General features: G+C 37.2%; 1 long non-coding RNA gene across 1 annotated transcript in view; it reads right to left on the bottom strand.

Moving 5' to 3' along the window:
• Positions 1-20134, bottom strand: part of LOC309870789 — a 283974-nt gene that overhangs the window by 106954 nt on the left and 156886 nt on the right. Inside the window, exon 3 of the long non-coding RNA XR_014314813.1 lies at positions 13276-13417. This is a non-coding gene — a long non-coding RNA (uncharacterized lncRNA). The remainder of the gene's footprint in view (positions 1-13275; positions 13418-20134) is intronic.

Genomic DNA, 20134 nt, shown 5'->3' with positions numbered 1-20134 from the left:
CCACCTTCTCTGAGCCCCACACACTTCAGGCTACAAAAGTTAGGCTTCTGAGAGTGTCCGAGGATGAGACTGCCATGCAAAGCTGGTTTAAGTGAGCAAAGAATTTGAGGATGAGGGCAAGTCTCTGTTTAAAATTGCTGGTCTAGCTGAATCCTAAAACACAAAATATCTGAGGATGGCCCACAGGCTGCAACTTCGCCGACAAAGAATTCAGCAGCTGACATCAGAAAGGCTGGGCTGTTGGGAATGAAAGAAATCTGGAAATTATTCTTTTTGCTTTAGACTTTAAGTCTAAAAATGAGAGAGCATATGTGGTATGTAGAGATATTATGATGGGTGTATCTGGTGGGTATGAGGTATGAGATTGTATGCAGGAGTCAGTGTAAAATTAAATGAGGCTAACCACAGAAAAAATCATAATTATATGAGGTTAATAACCTCTTAGGTGAGACACACCCATGCACGCACACACACACACATACATATACACACACATGTGTGTACCACAGATACAGAAGAACTGAAAGGATGTCATAGCTTCAAACAAGCTTTCAGAATTTGATCATGTAATCATTCACTCTGTCCTCTATTTTCAAGTTCCTAGTATGTTCCAGGGACTAAGTGAACTCCAGGAATATAAAATCAGGTGGTACATTTAAACCTTGCCCTCAAGGAGTGTGCAGTCTACTGGAACGGGCAGAGTAATCCAACAGTTGTAAGACAGAGAGACAAGGGCGGCCATAAAAGCAAGTTCAGATTGCCATGAGAGGCCAGGTGTGGGGTGACAGTGCGCAAAAGGGATCTACTGTGTCATCTGTTTTTTTAGAACAAAAGATGATTCTTGGTTCATTCAACTTCAGACAGATCTTGAAATTCAAGGAGATAGCAGGCCTTTCATAGTTGTTTGTGGAGTTGGAAAAATGTGACGGCAAGCTTGATTAAAATGTTTCTCTTCTCTGGTCTTAAAATCTCGTGTGTAAGCTCTTTGAATGATTAACAAAATTATTCTTAAAACAACAGAAAATCATGATTTAATTTCATTTATCATTCAATTTTTTTTTTTTAAATCCCTACTCTGTGCCAAGTGTTGATGGCCGTTCTAGAGACTGTGGCTCCTTCAACCTTAACTCTTTCAAAAGGGGTCACTTTGATCTTCAATGTCTTGCAAAACTTGATGGCTCCCCTCTGGCACCATAATGTGAGCACAGAAACAAAGAAGGATGGCATTCTGAAAAGGACTTAATTGATTTCATAGTGAAAAAGTGATCTGATTTCCCTTTCTTGAAAAAAAAGCAAAGTGATCATTTTATTTTCACAATCTCGTTGGAGTCACTGGTGTTGTCTAACGGCATTATAACTAATTGGAGAGTAAAACAAAGATAAGGATAGTTTATTGGACAAAATAATTTCAAACAATCTTAGCTCTGGTGAAACCAAACCAATAGAGTTTCCTTACCCATTGCAGAGGTAGTAATGTATATAATGTTCTTGTGAAACTAACGCCAGGCAAATAAACAGGCAAGCACAGCAGACATGAAAGATTATCTGTGATAAGCTTATGTTGAAATCAACAGTTCCCTTGAACATATTAAAACTCTTTAAGGGCCCCATGTCTGTTTTCACACACAAAAACTAACCCTGTCCACTGAGTTTAAAACTTTTTATATTTATATTCTTACAATACTCTCAAAAATGCCCAAAATAGGTATTCGAAGTTCCCTCTACAGCTCTTCAAATATGAACTCTGTTGATTTTACCAATTGTGCTCCTGGGTTTAGTTTCTCTAGCTAAGTGAGGAAAAGGCTTCTGCTTCCAGAGGTCAAGCATTATCTTGATTTAGCAGGTTGGGCCCCTGAATCACTGCTATGCTCAGTAGCAAAGAATGCAGGCTGGGAAGGATTAATTACCAAAGCCAGTAATCCTGACTCCAACTTCCAAAAATATGGGGAAGTCCAAAAAAAATCTTGAAAGTGATTTGCAACATTCTGTTCAAATCAGCCTCATGAGTAATGTCACTTTGACACCTCTTACCCAAGTAAACATAATTATCGCAGACACATCAGCTATTCCTCTGAACCTTCTCCTTTTCACCCTAAGGCTTAATTTCCCCTCCTCTCAAAGAAGATCAACATAGTTTTACTAATAGCTTCTTCCTCAGTCTTTCTAGTGAAACAAATATATACTCACAGTGTAAGAATGCCAGTAGCCTGTTTTATGACAAATCGTGTGTACTCCCACAGGCCTGGGCCAAATAAATAAATAAATAAATAAATAAATAAATAAATAAATAATTATGTACTTTGGTCTCAAACCCAGGGGACACAGATTCTCTTGGCAAATTCTGGTAAGCTGATCCAAACCCTGTAATTCCTGTCATTTCATATCACTGAAATCTCATTTTATTAGGAAGTAACGAGAGAACAAATTCCCAGCTGACCATTAAAACTCCTGAAGCAGGTACCACTTTCTTTCATTTACTTTGATCTGGCATTAGTTAGCTCAAGTGTTGCCACAAGACCACATGGCTGCTGTATCACAAGAGTAATTCTATGAATGAAAGTATTTACAGCCAAGGTTATTCATCCATTAAGTTAAATAAAAGGCATCACTGATTTCTATATATAATACACACATTACAAACATACACATAGAAAGCACTGCTACATGGTAGCATTAAATACCACTGAAGCAAGGATCCTAGATTAAGAATGCCAAAAGTATCTTAATACATCCTTCCAATCAATAAGAGTTAAATAAAATTCAAATTTTATTTAACTTAAATGAAGTTAAATAAAATTGAAAAAATTACTAGGAAATATGGAAAAACAGCATCTCACAGAAAATGGTACAAACACATCTTACTTAATATTTGAAACATAATACCTATGCTAGCGTCTAGGCATAAATATAATCAAAACCTAAATAACTAAAAAGAAAATGTTAAAACAGCTGAATTGCAAGAAATGTAATTATCAAAGGATGCTAAAATCTCAGTTTATTCTGCACATGTACCCAATATGTGTCACATGGGGGAATTCTTTTCCTTCACAAAAAACCCACCAGGGATTTTTAAAAATAATATTGTACCGAGGGAAGAGCTTAATGAACTACAGATTTGGAAACTTACATCTACACCCACTGTGTCCAGCTCCTGGTTTAGAAGGAGGCACATCCTGAGACCTGAGAGAAATGAAAGGTGATTCCCATGGCTGCTGTTCCCTTAAACATATCTGGAAATTAACACTGAATAATTGTTCTTGCAAGTACGTTTTTTCTCCTCTGAGCCAGGATCATACATACAGTATTACATTTTCATTCATCATTCTTTTGGACAAAGGAAAGTGTGAAGTCAGATTTGTGCTATAGCCCCAAGGGAACCAGGATATCAGCATGGAGGGGGTGGTGACAGGTGCATCAGGTCACCTCCCTCCTGAGTGTTATGATCAATGCTCAATGTTCCCTAAACACAGGTAGGGACCCTGTTTTACAGGATCACCTAGAGCTGGAACTCTTTTATGAACTTACATTCTCTGACACCTCATTTTCTCTCTTTGAGAGTCCCACTGCTGTTAGGATTGTGTTCAAATCCTTAACCAGTCACTCGAGGTCTTTAGCTCTAGTAAATACTGAATGCTTCTCCATCACAACTCACTCCTATTCCTCTTCTATCTCTCACTTTACACAAAACTTGTACTCCTGTCTGTGCTTAGCTGGTAATCATGGCAGGCTTCTGATATGCCAGCACTGATCCAGGCATTGGTGCTGCAACAACAAATAAGATAAGTCCTTCCACTCACGGAGCTTATACCAGGGTAGGGGCACAACAAAAGATGATAAACACAGAAACTAGTAAATAAATGAAAAGTATTTAGGTGTCAATAAGTGTTAGGGAGATAAAGAGAATTTCCATGAGAAAGCAGAGAGGACGTCTCTGACTAGAATGGTCAGAAAGACCTCACTATAGGTGTGACTTCTAAGCAAAACCTCTATACATATTGAAAGAACAGCAAATACAAAGGTCCTGTGGTAGGAGCAAAGTTAGCTTGTTTAGGGCACAGATAAAAGCTCAATTTGGCTGAAGTAGAGGACTTGAAAAGATTACAAAGATGTTCGAAAACATGATGGTGGTCAGCAGAACTCTAAGATGGCCCTCGAGATCTCTCATAGAAAATGACCCTTAACACTGTGTTCCATCATACTCCCTTCTTGTCTGTGATGTATGAGAGCCAGAAGAAAGAGTATCTAGAATTTTTTCTGCACCTCCAAATATATTTAGTTTCTTTTCAATTGTTTTATTTGTAGTTGCTTTTTCTTCTTCATTTGCCTACTAAAAAAATTATACAGGTTTACATTTCACTTAATGAGATTTAATTCTTCCCTCGCTTTGTGTACTTACTAAGTGGGCCATAATTCACAGACTGAGTCTGAGAATGGGTTAATCCCTTTGCAGTCAGGGTGTAGCTGAGTTTCCGCCCTTGGTTCAAATGCTAAGTGAACCTGCATAACCAGCTTCAGGTGCAGCTAATCTCTGGGCCACTGTTTATTTGTCAAAGGCCTTGCTGTGCACTCCTGTAGGTCAAAAGGCACAGAAATGAGAGGTGGCAGAGAGGTCAGACCCTGGGGAACTGTGGAAACAGCCAGGACTCCAGTAGGCTTGGCCATTAGCTCCCTGTGTGGCCTGGGCCAGCTCCACTGGCTCCCTGAGCCTTAGCTTCCACATTTGTACATGAGGGGCATGGCCCAGAGAAGCCCTAAGGGTCTCCACATCCCCTTCTATCCCAAGACCTTACCTAAAAGACAGTGAGCTCTGGGAGAGAGGAGGAGGCCAGTCCAACCAGTAGAAACAATTACTTCAGTCCCTAATATTTGTTGAATATTTATTGGCCGTGGTTCTTTGCTGGTTACCTTGATGCATTATCATAGTTAATCTTCATACAACCCTCTGGAATATTTACTGTAATACTGCTAAATTTTAGATAATAAAATTTAGACTGAGAGTTTAAGGACTTTCCTCAAATCACACAATTAGAAAGCAGCAAAGCTAGATTGCTTCAATTTTCATACATACACATACCTTAGTGTTTTTAGCTTTAATCTAGCTACTTATTTTTTTTTAAGATTTTATTTATTTATTTGACAGGGAGAGATCACAAGCAGGCAGAGAGGCAGGCAGAGAGAGAGGAGGAAGTAGGCTCCCCGGTGAGCAAAGAGCCTGATGTGGGGCTCGATCCCAGGACCCTGAGATCATGACCTGAGCCGAAGGCAGTGGCTTAACCTACTAAGCCACCGAGGCGCCCCTAATCTAGCTACTTTTAATATGAATTAAAAGAAATGATCAACTATACAAGGATCTTAAAATAAAAATATAAGTGACATGTGTGTAATACTAACCATGTATCAAACACTACACTAGATGCTTTACATAATTTGCACTGCAAAGAATATATTTCTATTCCCCATTTTTTTGTTAGAGAAATTAGGACTCAGAGAGTTTAAATCATTTCTCCAAAGTCCCACATCCAAACTGATAAAACAGAGCTGCTGGTCTGTCTGACTAGAGCTCATTCTCTTCTATGGCATTTTCTTACACCAAGAAGACAGCAATAGGTGGGGAATGGGACCACCTGTTAGTGAGGCAAAGGTACAAGGAGGGGAGAGCCTGGGGCACAGTCAAGTGAGGACGTCTTAAGAAGAATAAACCAAAGGCATTAGATAAGAATGATCCACTGTTGAGAGGCATCAGAAGGAGGAGGTAGAGGTGCACAAGGTATAGGTAAGCAGAGTAGGCTGTCCAGACACAGAAGAGTCAGACTGTACTAAAGTCAGGCTCAGAGTATGACTCTCTTCTCACTGCCACACCCCAAGCAATGGGCTCTCCCTTTTTTCATACATTCATAGCCAGAGATCAGGTTCTGAAAAAGGAAAACAAAGGTGAACTCTTTTGCTGCCTTTTCTGATAGTAATCGTTTATGCATTTGACCTGGCACAGTCAGAAATGCATGTCCTGCCAGGAAATCAAAGATGGTCCAGAACCACTCCCAGCAAAGCCTTGGTCTTTGTCCAGTGCAAACTTGGCATTTAATTCCACATAGAATAAAAGACACACATTCACAAGTTTTCTGTCCTTGGGAGTGATCTTGGGAGCTCTAGGTCTCTGGTACATGACTCCTGTGCTGGCTAGAAGAACTTGCCAGAATTCTATACAAAGAGGAGTTTATTATCTTATAACTTAGAATTCAGGTTTTTTGGACAGTGGGGAAAGGAGTACATTTAAACTACTGAAATCAAGGCAATTCATTTAAATAGGAAGGTAGATGTATTAGCAAGATTTATGCAAAACTATTTTTATAACTGATATAGGTCAGTAAGATGTTTCTATAATTTAACTAGAATGCTGTCACATATTATGGCAAGCCACTGTTCTCAGTGAGGCATTATGTATATTTATTTAGAAGAATAGTTAGTAAATAACTTTTGATCTATAAAAACAGCAACTACAACAACTTTCCCCATTTGAAGCATTTTACTTAAATTTGGTCTTAATGGTGGAATTCTTGGTATTTAATTAGGAAAAAAAAAAGTTATAACCAAGTAGTTTTGACCATTAGTGTCTACTCAATTTGTACTAATTCATTATTTCTTGTTAAATACCCAAGGATGAAAGGGAAGCATACAAACCCCCATATCTTCCTCAAGATATATATGTTATATATGATATATATGACCTGGCATTAGGTACCATGAAGACTAGGAACATAAATAGCAATTCCTAAAGGAATTATTGTAGTTCCCAGGTTTCTGTCTTTCTGCAGAAGGCTGTTGGTGCAGGGATGCTGAAGTGAAATTGTTTTCTTTCTATCTATTATTGAAAGCAGGATATGGAAATCCCCTACAATTACTGTATTTCTGTCATTTTCTCCCTCCAGATCTGTTTGTATTTGTTTAATATATTAGATTTTCCTTTGTTGGATGTATGTATATTTACAATTGTTGCAATCTTCTTTGCGTCTTGTTATAATTTTTGAATTAATGTCTATTTTATCTGGTGTAAATGTAGCTGTACTTGCTCTCTTTTGGTTTCTGATTGTGTGAAATATCCTCTTCTATCACTTCACATTAAACCTATGTGTGTTCTTGAAGCTAAAATGAGTTATTTTAAGCAAGCACATAGTTGGTTTTTTTGTTTGCTTCTTTCATTTTGTTTTGTTCTTAATCCATTCAGTCACCCTATGCCTTTTGTTTGGATAATTTAGTCCATTTACTTTTAAAGTAATTATTGATAAGTAAGGACTTACTAGTATCATTTTATTGATTTCTGACTCTTGCAGCTCTTGTTCCTTTCTTCTTCTCTTGCTATTTTCCTTTGTGACAATGGTCCTGGTGACAATTATTTGGATATGATACCAAAAAGCTAAGCAAAAACAAACAAGTGGTACTACATCAAACTGAAAAGCTTCTGCATAGCAAAAAACAAGCAATAAAATGAAAAGGCAACCTAGGGACTGAGAAAACATATTTGAAACCCATATATCTGATAAGGGGTTAATAGCCAAAGTATATAAGGAACTAACACAACATTCTCTCTCTCTCTTTTTTTTTTTTTTACTTTTAAATGATTTATTTTTAGGATTACTGAGATAATCAAATTAAAATATAGCAAAAGCATTTCTAATCATCTCTCTTTGATTTTTTTATATTTATTTTTTTTTAATTTTTAATTTTTTATAAACATATATTTTTATCCCCAGGGGTCTCTCTCTTTTTTTATTCACACACAAACACACACACACACATACTCCAGTTAAAAACATGCAGAAGACCTGTGTAAAAGACACAAATGTTTTTTCCAAAGATGACATACAAATGGCCAACAGATAATTGAAAAGATACTCAACAGCCCCAATAATTGAGAGAATCCAAATCGAAACCATAATGAGATATCACCTCAGACTTGTTAGAATGCCTCTTATAAAGAGATAAGAAGAGTTGGCAAGGGTATGGAGAGAAGGGAACATTTGTGCACTGTTGGTGGGAAAGTACCTTAGTATAGCCACTATGGAAAACAGTAGAGTTTCCCCAGAAGAATTAAAAATAGAACTACTTTATGATCTAGCAATCCCAGTTCTGGATAGTTAGGCAGAGAAAATGAAATAGCTACCCCAAAGAGATATTGGCAACACCACTGCAGCATTATTCACAACAGTCAAGACATTGACATAATGTTAAATGTTCACCAATGGATAAAAAAAAATGCGATAAATATATATATATATGTGTGTGTGTATACACACACACACACACACACACATATATTTCATAATATTATTCAGCCATAATAAAGAAGGAAATCCTGCCATTTGTGATAACATGGACGGACCTTGAGGGTATTATGCTAAGTAAAAAAGTCAACAGAATAATGCAAATACTATATGATCTCACTTACATGTGGAATCTAAAAAAGCCAAGCTTAAAGAAACAGAAAGTAGAATGGTGGTTTTTAGGGATGGGAGTGGGTGGTGGTGCCTTCAGAGGGAGGCACAGGGAATGAGGAGTTGTTAGTCAAAGGGTACAGACTTCCAGTTATAAGACAGTTAAGTTCTGGATATATAATGTTCAGCATGATAACTATAATAAATAATATGCATTATATACTTGAAAGTTGACAAGAAAGTAAATCTTCAATGTTCTCATCACACACACACAATATATATATACTTTTATCAAATCATCATATTGTATACTTTAAACATATACAGTATTATATGTCAATTATGTCTCAGTAAAGATGAGGGTAAGTTAATGCAGTACTAACATATTACTGTGTTTGAAATAAGTACACATTCAAGTTATTTCACCAAAAATGAGACTTTGTTATGTTGTAACAGACTCAATCATTTGCCTTTCTATCAAGAATATATGGATTTTTTGAAAGAAGTTGGCTCAAAAGTGTTTTGGCTATTACATCATCTGGTGGTGATTAAAGAGAAACAAAAGATAAGGAATTTTAAAAGATAATTTGTATTAACTCTGGAAAGGTTTAAATATTGGCAAATGCTTGTTCTTTCAAGGTTAGCCCTCTCTGCTCATTGTGGTCTTCAGACCAACAGTAGCATTGCCATTGCCTGGAGCTTGTTAGAACTGGAGATTCTCTGCCCAACTCCAGACATACTAAATAGAAATTTTTAAGTTCATCAGAGGCCCAGGTGTCACTATGCACATTAAAGTTTCAGAAGCACTGCTCTGTTCTAAACCTTTGCTTTTCCAGCTCTCAAATGCACGAACACCCTATACCAGTAGTAGACCTAAGTTGAGAAGCATTATTTGTAGAGAGTGCTCAAACTGAGACAGAACTCATTTTATTTTCACACTGGAGTGAGAGGAGGAAAAAAATTGAAACAGAAAACTCAATATATATATATAGAAATCTCAGATTCTGGTTACAATCTGCCAAAATTTTCAAGGTTGCAAAAAATTAGCTGTTATTACAGCAGGCTCATGGAAAGAAAACAGCGTTGTATGCCCACCCTGCATCCACCCATGAAGCTAACCCACTTCAGCAAATTCACTTTCTGGTTGCTGCAGCCCTATGTGGGTGTTTGGAACTCTTCCAAACTGGGTCAGTTTTGGCAATATTCTACAAAGCTGAAGATGGGCATGCTCTATGAGACCAGTCAGCAACTATACTTCTAGATAACAACCCTAGACACCTTTTTATAATAGTACGTAAAAGCCTGGTCATTGCAGCATTGGTTCTAATCATCATCATCACATCACCATAATTAGATACAATATATGAATGAATCTTGTATATTGACAGGGGTAATTTTCAAAAACACAAACAGTTTGAAGCAAAACATATAAAATGTAAAATTACTCACATCTAGTTTAAAAACCTGCAAAACAACATAAAGTGCATGATTACCTACAGACATAAATATAAAACCACTCATGGGAATGATGAATATAAACACACACACACACACATTTATTTATTTATTTATATCATTTCTTATTTTTACTATTTTTGCCATTTAAAACTCTTTTACAAGGAAAAAAAAGGACAATGGAAAAGATGATTTCTAACTGGAAAAAAGAAAAAGCATAGCAACAATAACAACAAAAACACCATATAATTAAAATAACTTCCGTAGAATGACTTTATTTAAGAAGTTATGGTTTTTAAAGAAATGAAACTCCTCAGAGTTATTTTTTAACCTTACAATAATTACTTTTTCAGCTGGAGGATGATCAAGTTACCTCCTAGTCCTTGCCTCATGGTCTCATTTACTCTGCAATTTGTATGAAAATCAGTACTAAAACTTGGACATTTCTGTGAGTCAAAAAGGCACTGGTGGTCCAAAACTACTGAATTTAACCAAAGTCAGATTTTTCTTTTCGCTCCATGTTGTATGAAGCAAATACATCTTAGAATGTGTTTTAATGAGGAAATAGATTTCCTACAGGCTGGTAGCATGAATCTTTGAATTGCAATTCAGTCAACTGTGAGTTGTCTGATATTGAATGAAGTACTTGATCTCACTGAGTCTAGGTGTAAACAACAGTTCATAGCATTGGTATTCATAGGACATGATATATAAAATACTCAGTACTGTATTTAACTCATAGTAAGCGTTCTATATGTAATGGTTAATAGCAATAATGGAATGGTAATAAAACTGTGGCCAGCCTACACTTTGTGTTTTTATATTCAGGACTGTGGTATCTCAGGAAATCATAATCTATTTTGCAAGGTAAGTGAGCAAATCATCAAAATAAAACACTGAATTGATCTGGTTTTTGTTAAGATGCAAAGATGTGCCCAAGAATACTACTAGTTATTTCTAACTCACTCCCTCTTTTACTTTATCTTTTCTTCTTGCTCTACCCTGAGTGCAGGTTCACTTGGATTCTAAAAAAATTTGTCTGACTGGCCTGTTACTAGTATATGAACTAGTCGATGAAAATGAAAATCTTAAGGGAAGAGTTTTACAAATTTTTTTGATGTTTTTCTTGAAATAAATTCTTAAAAGCTTGAACTCAGATTGAGTTTTTTTTTAACATGATGTCTCCACACATAAAGCAGGAAGAGACAACCTAAGATTTTGCCCTGGGATACATTGTCTTGGGTGCAAAGTTTTAAATAAGAAATGTAGGAGGACATGACCAATACCTACACCCCAGTACCCCTGCTCTACACATAGCTCTTTTCAGTGACCATGGCTTACCCTTGGCCTGAGGCAGGCCCTTGGCAAACAACGGAACTGTGGGTATGAACAGAGTTGAAAAACCAAGGGCAGGATCATCGTGCTTGTTGACCTAGAACTTCTCTGTGTAGGGCTTGGGGTGGGGCCTTCACTCTATTTCCTCTTCACCTGTTCTTCATTGATCAATGGCCACATATTACGCTATCCTTCACCCTCTCTCCTGCCTCACTCCCTGATGGTAGTTTTGCCTCTGAAATGAATGAGTTAGGCCTTTCCTATCCTTTCCTCAGAATAGAAAGAATCCATAAAGATGATAATATAATATAATATAATATAATATAATATAATATAATATAATATATTAGGACTTCACTTTGAAAAAATAAATCAGAGCATTCCCTTTCCAGAAAACTAAGTGGAGTTTTGGAAAGTGCAAAAGACAACAATGTTAGAAGATCAAAAGCTAATCTCTACACCCAAGTCCTGATGATTACATGGCCCCACTCAACATGCAGCTAAAAGCATTTGTGAAGCTTCTGCAACCCGAGGATGTCAGGCAGCTCAGATATACACGAACAATATGTGCCTGGGAGCACGGGGTGGAGGGGGAGCAGTTGGCCAAGAGAAAGCACTTATGACATTGACTCCCCTTTATTGTATTTTGAAAAAAGAGATCTGAAAATGAAGGGCTCCTTCATTTGCAAAGCTGTCCTAAATTATGGCTAATTGAAAATAATTATTTTCTTAAGAAATTAACCACAGAGGAAGATCAAATCCACTCACCCTCCATTACAAAGCTGGACATGGCTCACAGAACTAGGAGGGTAGTGAAAGTGAATACCAGTTGGAGTCCCAAAGCCAAAGGCTCCTCACTTAATAGTGGGTGTGGTGGAGGAGGGGAGAGGGAAGAGACAGAGAAGATGGGGGTGGGAGAAGGGATGAAGCCTTGTTAGTTCTAGTCTGGTTATAGGAGGTGACTCATTTTAGGACTGAGGAAGAAAGGTGGGAAAGGAGAACTGTGCTTGGGGGCAGAGGAGTATGAAACACAGTCATAGAGATATTTATTAAAAATTAATGAATTTCCATATTGGGAAACATTCTGTCCATTTTTGTTCTTCTAAAAAAAAAAAAAGTAAGTAGTTGCCAAGTATAAGGTGTCAAGCAGATTTCCTATAAAGAGCTTTCTTAATAAATTATGTACTTGGTAAGAGGAATTGCATTTTACATGCTATGGCCTTACTTCACAGTTTTACAGATTTCTTTAATCCTGACTATATTTTCCCTGGTTTTATATGAGCTGCTGACACTGGGTACGAGTGGTGGCTGGTGAAACTGTACTTTTTCCAGGGTTTTAAATCTAGGAATGGTAGCTGGAGGCAGCGGGGAAGGGTGGAAGGAACTGCAAAATGGTTGTGGCCACAGCTTTTATTATTCCAAGGAAAAATGAACCTGTCTTATAATATTCAAAGTTTCCTTTTTTCATAGAATGACTTCATCAAGAAAGTGTGTTATCACTTTGAATTTCCAAAATAAATGGAAGCACATTATGATTATCTGAAAATTCAGAAGAGACTAGTGAAGTGAGTTAAAAGAAGCCCCTTCAACATACATTAAGCATTCTTTGATTAAAGCCATCAGTACTGCCTAGACAGTGTCAGACCTTTCCTAAGATTTCTTGGAAAAATTTGGATGTCATTCCTGAATTCTAAAATACTTAGTAATGGAATATGAAATAAAATGTTTTCTAGGTTAGAAGTGCTGAATATGATGCTTCAATTAGAAGAAGGCACATATGGAAAAGCACAGAAGTTAAATCCACTGCACCTTCATGGTGGGTATAGGAATATTTTTCCAGCAAGGGCTAAATGGTCAGCAGGAAGCAAGAGCAAATATGAGCACCTTAGGCTCAGGACCAAGCCCAGGTACTTTACTGGGCTGTAGACCAATATAAGCTGAGGGATCAGTTGCCAATCCTGATGGCTTCTATGACAGCTGAGTATTTAAATCAAAACCCAACATTTAGTACGTGCGAATGTGCCAAATGTTTTTGTGGAAAATTTTAAGCACTTACTTCCATAAGTACACCTCCAACCTGTCTTCTCTGGGACCATGGGCAGAATAGAGGCATGAGGCCCAAATCCAACTTCATCTCTGCCCTCAATTGATGTGTGATTTTGAACAAGTCATTTCCCTTTGATCTTTCTTTGCCATATCTGTGAAATAAGAGAATTGTCATGTAGGCTTCCTAAGTTCCTTCTAATTCTAAAGTTATGTGGCCAAAAATCACGTGTTTATTTTGAATTTCAGAACAATATAGTTCCATCTTCCGTAGGAATTAAGGTTAAAGAATCCTTGGAAATTAAAAACTTACAAAGAACTTGAGAAATAGTCATACTCAAATCCCCTCATCCTAATAATAAAGAAACTGACCACTTATATTTGTTGGCTTTACTCCCAGATGCTAGTGAAAATATTTGGTTGTTTCAAGCAATGAAACTCCTTTTGAATCTGAAAAATCCAGCTTCATATTCTCTCATATACAAATAATGTCATTTCACTGTCAGAAAAAATATATAAATTCAAATTATGGTAGAAATATAATATCCATCTAAAATGAAGATGGGGTTTTCAGCATCATAAAATTAAATATCCCTACATCTATCCCAAAGGTGAAACTTGGAAAACAGCTACATAGTGTCTCAGCTATGAGGCTTTTCTATGGCACAGTCCTGGGGCCTGGACCCAGTTGCTGGAGCCATGTCTGATAAGGAGTGCCTGGAGTCGAAAACAAGAGTTCCTGAAACTTTCTAAAATTTAAGGAGAACTCTGGACCTCAAAACCAGGAGATGTGGGGACAGAATGAAGAATACAAAACAAATGGGAAAAAAAAAAAAAGCAGAAAGTATAAGATAATTCCTAGAAGAAGCAAAGGGCCCAGACTCCTTTTTATCAGGAGCCAACCCAATGGGTCATGTGTAGATCAGCTTCAAAATTCAAGGTCAAGGCAGGTAAGAATGATTATGGTAGGGGGCTGTCCCCCTAAACCATTCATTTGTTTTTATTATCATGCTTTTAGGAATTGACTGCCATAACTAGCATGGTGTTACAAGATTGTCTTTTAAATCTTCTGGTGTCAGATAAGTTTGCGGATGTCTGTGTCTTGTCTCACTAGCTGAGATATTAGCTCTTTGAGGATCTTATTAATTAGCGTATTCCTGCAGATAGGGACCTGTTATAAAGTAGGTGCTCTGTAAATGCTTGGTTCATTCCACAGCTATCAAACACTCTGTTTGATTGAAAGTTATATCATCAGACATTTTATTATATTATTAATGGATTTTGTATATTTTTCTAAGGATTGATAAGTTTTTATAAGAGTTTTATGGTCACTTGACAATTCCAGAGATCTCTGGGTATGGAACATGGGATAATCTAAACTTATCTGCATTTATATATTTAAGAGTTGGCTTAAAAAGATTCGGTGTTCAGATGAACAGGAGAACTTTCCACCTTTTTTTCATCACCATAATTTTGTGAAATTCATGGCTTATTTATTTCAATGGCCTTCTAAATTTTACTTACATGGATAACATATATAGCCTACTCCACACACACAAGACTACTATTTCATTTATATCCTTAAACTTCTCCTTTGAATAATTAGGCAGAGAAGAGACTCATATTCTGGACTGATAAATTCTTTTACTATTCATGATATAGAGGACCTCAGAGCAGTTGCTTATCTTAGTGAAGGCCCACTGAATAGTTACCTATCTGTTTAAAAGAGAAAGATGTATTCGGTTTTATTTCAGTAGGATCATTCTTCCATTAACCCATGCACTCATCCTTCAAAAATCCTTTATTCAGTATCTATTAGATGGCAGATATAAAAGAATGAAAGAAAGGAATGAAAGCAGAAAGAAGCTAGAAAATGAACCCTCTGATTTCAAGGCACTTGCACTCTAGGGATTATACAGATAGATAAACACATTATCTTATTTTCCTTGGTATCCTCTACTTGAAATCCTCTGTGGATACAAGCCTGGGTGCTAGTCGGCACTTACCAATCATTCACTATCTGAGTGAATTAGTAAACGCAATTATGAGAGTTGGAAATAGCGTGCACATATTTGGTCAATGAGCCACTATTGGGTACATTTTGAGATCTGAAGGAGGCATCTTTTAAATAAAATAAAATCATACTCTGATTCATGTGTTTATGAAATATGGAGTTTGTTTCCTCAAGAATGGTTTCCTATTTATGAAGAATCAATCCATGGTAGATGTAGATGGAAATCCCTAGCATTGGGATTTAATATAGGAGAGGTTGACCTAACAGATTCACTTCCAAGAGGAGTCCTCATATGCATGTGCCAGAGCAGAATCCTGGGTGGGTAGGGAGATCACGTGTTTACCCAGCTGGCCATCTCCCAATCATTTAACCCATGTCCTGTGCTCTCTTTATAGCACAGGTGGTTTATGTCTCCTGTATTCCCTGTCCCTAGCCCATAGGATCACACTGATACAGAAGAGGGGCTCAAGGCATGAGTAGTCGCCTTTCAACCATCCAAACTCTCCATCTATCCTATATGGACCTTCCCTAGGGTGACTTCTCCAGTCTGCCCTTTTACACTGAGAGTGAAAAAGAAAACCAGGCTTTGCTGAACGATCCCTGAAATGGTGGTGCGGTCTGCTAATTCTGTAACAGTACCTGCTTTGCAGGGAAGGTGGTGAGACATTGACAACCTGCTAATATAATGCAGTATAGGATTCAGGAAGCCCTGCCTTCCCCCAAGTTTCTCCTAACAGAAGAACAGAAGGACCAGGTGAAAGCAGAGGTAGAAATAAAGCTGCTGAGCCAGCACCAAGTCCAAGCAAAGGGGATTCTCTAGCTTATTTAGACTTTAAAACATTCCTGAGTAGAATGTAACCCAGTTAATCTTTCCATCAGGCTCAGCTCTGCACTTCCAAGATAAAAGTGTCACTCATAAGTCAGCAGGCACCAGTGTCTGGCAAGAAGCCAGATAACAAACACTTTGACAAAATGCTGGTTCCAAGATTTGCCATCTACCCCATCCCCTTCACTTTCTAACCCAAGACTTGGAACTTTAAATAATTCATAACTGAACCAAATATGGCTCGTTCAGAGGCTATGCCGTGTCCTTTGACTTGGTAATGGAGGAGTCATGGAGAGAGAGAGAGGGACCATGAAAATCAGCATTTCATTGGAATAAACATACTCTTATCCTGTATCATGGCAGCAAAAGACTATTCTGCCCTCATGAAACAAAACCAGAACTGTGAGACTGCAACAATCCCTGGACATGACATGCCACTGTCCTCAGCAACTCCAGGTTGCTAAGGCTTCATATTTTTAGTGGGTCCTCTTCTCCAACTCAGTGTTCCATTAGATGTCCATCACTGGAGCAATCATTGCCGACCTCTTTACCCCAGGGAGTTGAGCTGGCAGAGACCATGTAACTGTTAATTTTTGAAATGTGATTTGACAGAGATGTTATCAAATAATGATTTCTCTACTTCATTGTTCTTCTGAATCCTTTATAAATTTTAAATCTATGCCTTGGTATGACTATTTTTACCTTGTTTAGTTCAGTGCATAGTGTATGTCAGGCATTGACTATTATTTCTATATCTATCTGTCTGTCTGTCTGTCTAATTACCTGTCTATCTATCTCCATCCATCCAAAGGACCTCTGAATATTTTTACTGATAAAGAAATTGAATGTCAGAAAAGTATACTTGTCTAGGATTATAAAAGCAATTGGTAGCAGAGTTAAGCTATGAGTCTACAATTGTGAGATGGTTTTTTTTTCTTTTCTTTCTTTTTTTTTTTTTTTCCTTTTTGCTAACTATGCTGTTTCCTTTTTCCCATGAGGCAAGATGAAGGAAAAATGACACCTTGACTCCTGTGGCCTGCAGAAAGAACACAGAAAGAAACATGGCAAAAATATAGGAGAAATAGTCAGAACAAGGAAATCTCAAGATAAGTTTGGCCTAATGTATAACTTCGCATGGCCACAGCTCACTGAGTGCAGCAAATCTGTTTCTGAACCATTATACAGGATATTGGTGTGTTTCACAGGGTTAGTAGGGACCTAAACTCTAAGTGTATTCTTAAAGGCATATATTTTAGAAATAACCCCTCATTATTTACCTAATCTTGTGGATTTTTAAAAAAGATGTGCCCAGGATCCATCTCTGCTTCTATCAAATCCCTTTTACTTGGACAAATCTCCTAACTGGTTTTCCTGAACTGATTTTATTCCTTTGCAAACTGCCTGCAACACTAACACCAAAGGAGATTTTTTAAAAACATGAATCATACCATGCAATGGCTCTGTTTAGAAATCTTCAAAAGCTCTGGAAAACCTGAAGGAAAATTACCAAACTTCTTAGTATAACATACTCTACTTGGCAGCCATAATGAATCTTGTGACACCACAGACCTTCACGGTTGTGTGCTTTCCCTCTAGTGCTCCCTCTGCCTGCATACCTTCCTCTCGCCATCTGCCTCAGCTTGTATGATGCTTCCTCAAGCATCCTCCGAACGTTAAAAATAAATAAATAAATAAATAAATAAATAAATAAATAAATAAATAAATAAATAAAAATTGGTGAATGGTATCAATCTGAAACACCACTTTCCATCTTGGGAATTCTACTGTCCAAGGAGGCATTGTGTGAGAGGATACAGAAACATTTCTCATGGAAAATAGTTGGTGGAACTGGGGAGATTAAGCAGGAAAAAATGAAAATTGAAGACAACAAGAGTGATAAAGAAATATCATAGGAGGAAGCAGGCTACTGAGGAGGTTTGTTGAGTATGGCCCAGGAATCAGAACGAGGATCTGTGGGTGGAAGTAGTATTAAGTTAGATTTAACATATTTTTAGAAAAAGCCCTTCTTGAGGTTAAAGATTTATAGCATAGGGGCACCTGGGTGGCTTAGTTGGTTAGGCTCAGATCATGATCCCAGGGTCCTGGCCCGCATCTTGTTCTCTGGGTCCTGGCCTGCATCTGGTTCTCTCCTGAACAGGGAGTCTGCTTCTCCCTTTGACCCTTCCCCAACTCTTGCATGCTCTCTCTCTCTCTCTCTCTCTCTCTCTCAAATAAATAAATAAAATCTAAAAAGAAAAAGCAAAACAAAACAAAAACAATGTCATATACTCCTGTAGAGAGCTCTGGGCTCCAGGTTTCAAGAGAAGGCTAGATGATGACATAGAAGAGATTGCTACAGGGATTAGGAGAACAAATATTCAACTTTTCTCAGACTTTGACCATCAGGGATGACAAAGAGAAATGAGACAGCTAACCCATTGGAGCCTATAAACTCCTATTAACTCCTCCATGTACAGAGCCGCTAATGGATTTAACCACAGCACATAAACCCTGAGGATATTACTTTCTTATACAATCTTATAACTGTTTAAAGAATATATATTATTAACAAGAATTCCATGACCTCTACTCTCCAATATTTGTGGGTAAGGAATTTACAAGCAATATTATTGGGCACATGCATGAATATGTGGGTCTATGGACACATCCAAGAGAGAAATGTTTTTAAATAAAAGCATATTTTAATGTTCGCATATAAATGTGTGCAAAGTTTACCCTCTGGTACTCAGCATGGGTATTGTTACATTCATTCAGGCTAGAACCCAGTTATGGTGTGAAACTGTTCAATATTACCTCCTAAAAAAGTAGTTTGTATAATTAAGTGTCATAATGCATTCCTGTGCCCAGTTTACTGGTGAGATACACTACAAGTAATTTATTATTAATGGCAGGTAAAATCTGAAATTTATGAATGATGTAATTTTAGAACACTAGAAATCAGATATAAGATTATCCCCCAAATAATGTCATTCACACCCACTTGCTTACAGTATGCTTTCTTAAAGAAAGAGAATTGGATGGAGTTTTAGTTAGTACTCAGAAAACTGCACATAATCTCTGGTACATCCCCTGGAAGTGTCCTATTCACATCTTCTGTAATGGGTTTTATCCTGACATATTATGTTTTCATGGCCTTTGAACTTCACATAATAGACAGGGGAGCACATGCTGGAATATAATTTTAAGGTAAACCTTTCCATTCTCAATTTCATAAGATGGTAGCTAAATAGAAAAGCATAATGTATATCAAAAACACAAAAATGATCACTGACTTTTAGAAGACACTATAAGACTCCTAACATTGTGGAGCACATGCACACATCAGTAACTCAACTATGCCAATTGTCCCAGAAGTTCGAACTTCAGATGTAACGGCAACATATTGTGAAATTTTGATAGGAAATAGGAAGATTATTATATGTTTGCTGGTAGTATTGTTGGGTTATGTAATGTCTTTGTTCATTCAGTTGACAACTATATTGTGAGTGCTAGTATTCCTCTGCATAAAAACAAAATATAAGCAATATTGTCTAAGAAAGCAAGAGACAGCGTGGTGCAAGATGATGCCAGGGAGACAAATAGGGACTAGATCAGATAAAATCTTGAAAGCTATTTTATAATTTATCTTTCTTCTAGAATCATTCTAAAGACGCTAAAACATATTAAGCAAGGTTTAACATGATAAAATTTTCATTTCAAAAATATACTGTGGTAGTATTAAGAGTAGATGTGGGTTATTAGTTTAGGAAACTTTTATGGAAGTCCAAGAAACAGATACTAGAATAGGGTTGTGGAAATAGAGAAATATGGGTGAAATCGAAATACATAGAGAAGATAAAGCTGAAAGTCCCTGTTATCAGTGAGGGATCAAAGAGAGAGAGAGGCTCTTACTCTTAAGTTTCTGGTTTGCACAATTATTGGGGGAATGCAAATGAAGGAGCTGTAGAACAGAGTGAAAGGATCAGTTTTAGAGAAAAAGATAATGGGTTGAGTTTCAGATATATGAAGCTT

Source organism: Mustela nivalis, assembly GCF_964662115.1.
Source record: "Mustela nivalis genome assembly, chromosome: 8".
Lineage (NCBI taxonomy): Eukaryota > Metazoa > Chordata > Mammalia > Carnivora > Mustelidae > Mustela > Mustela nivalis.
Note: the sequence above shows the minus strand (reverse complement) of the source record. Positions and strands in the feature narration are given on the sequence as shown.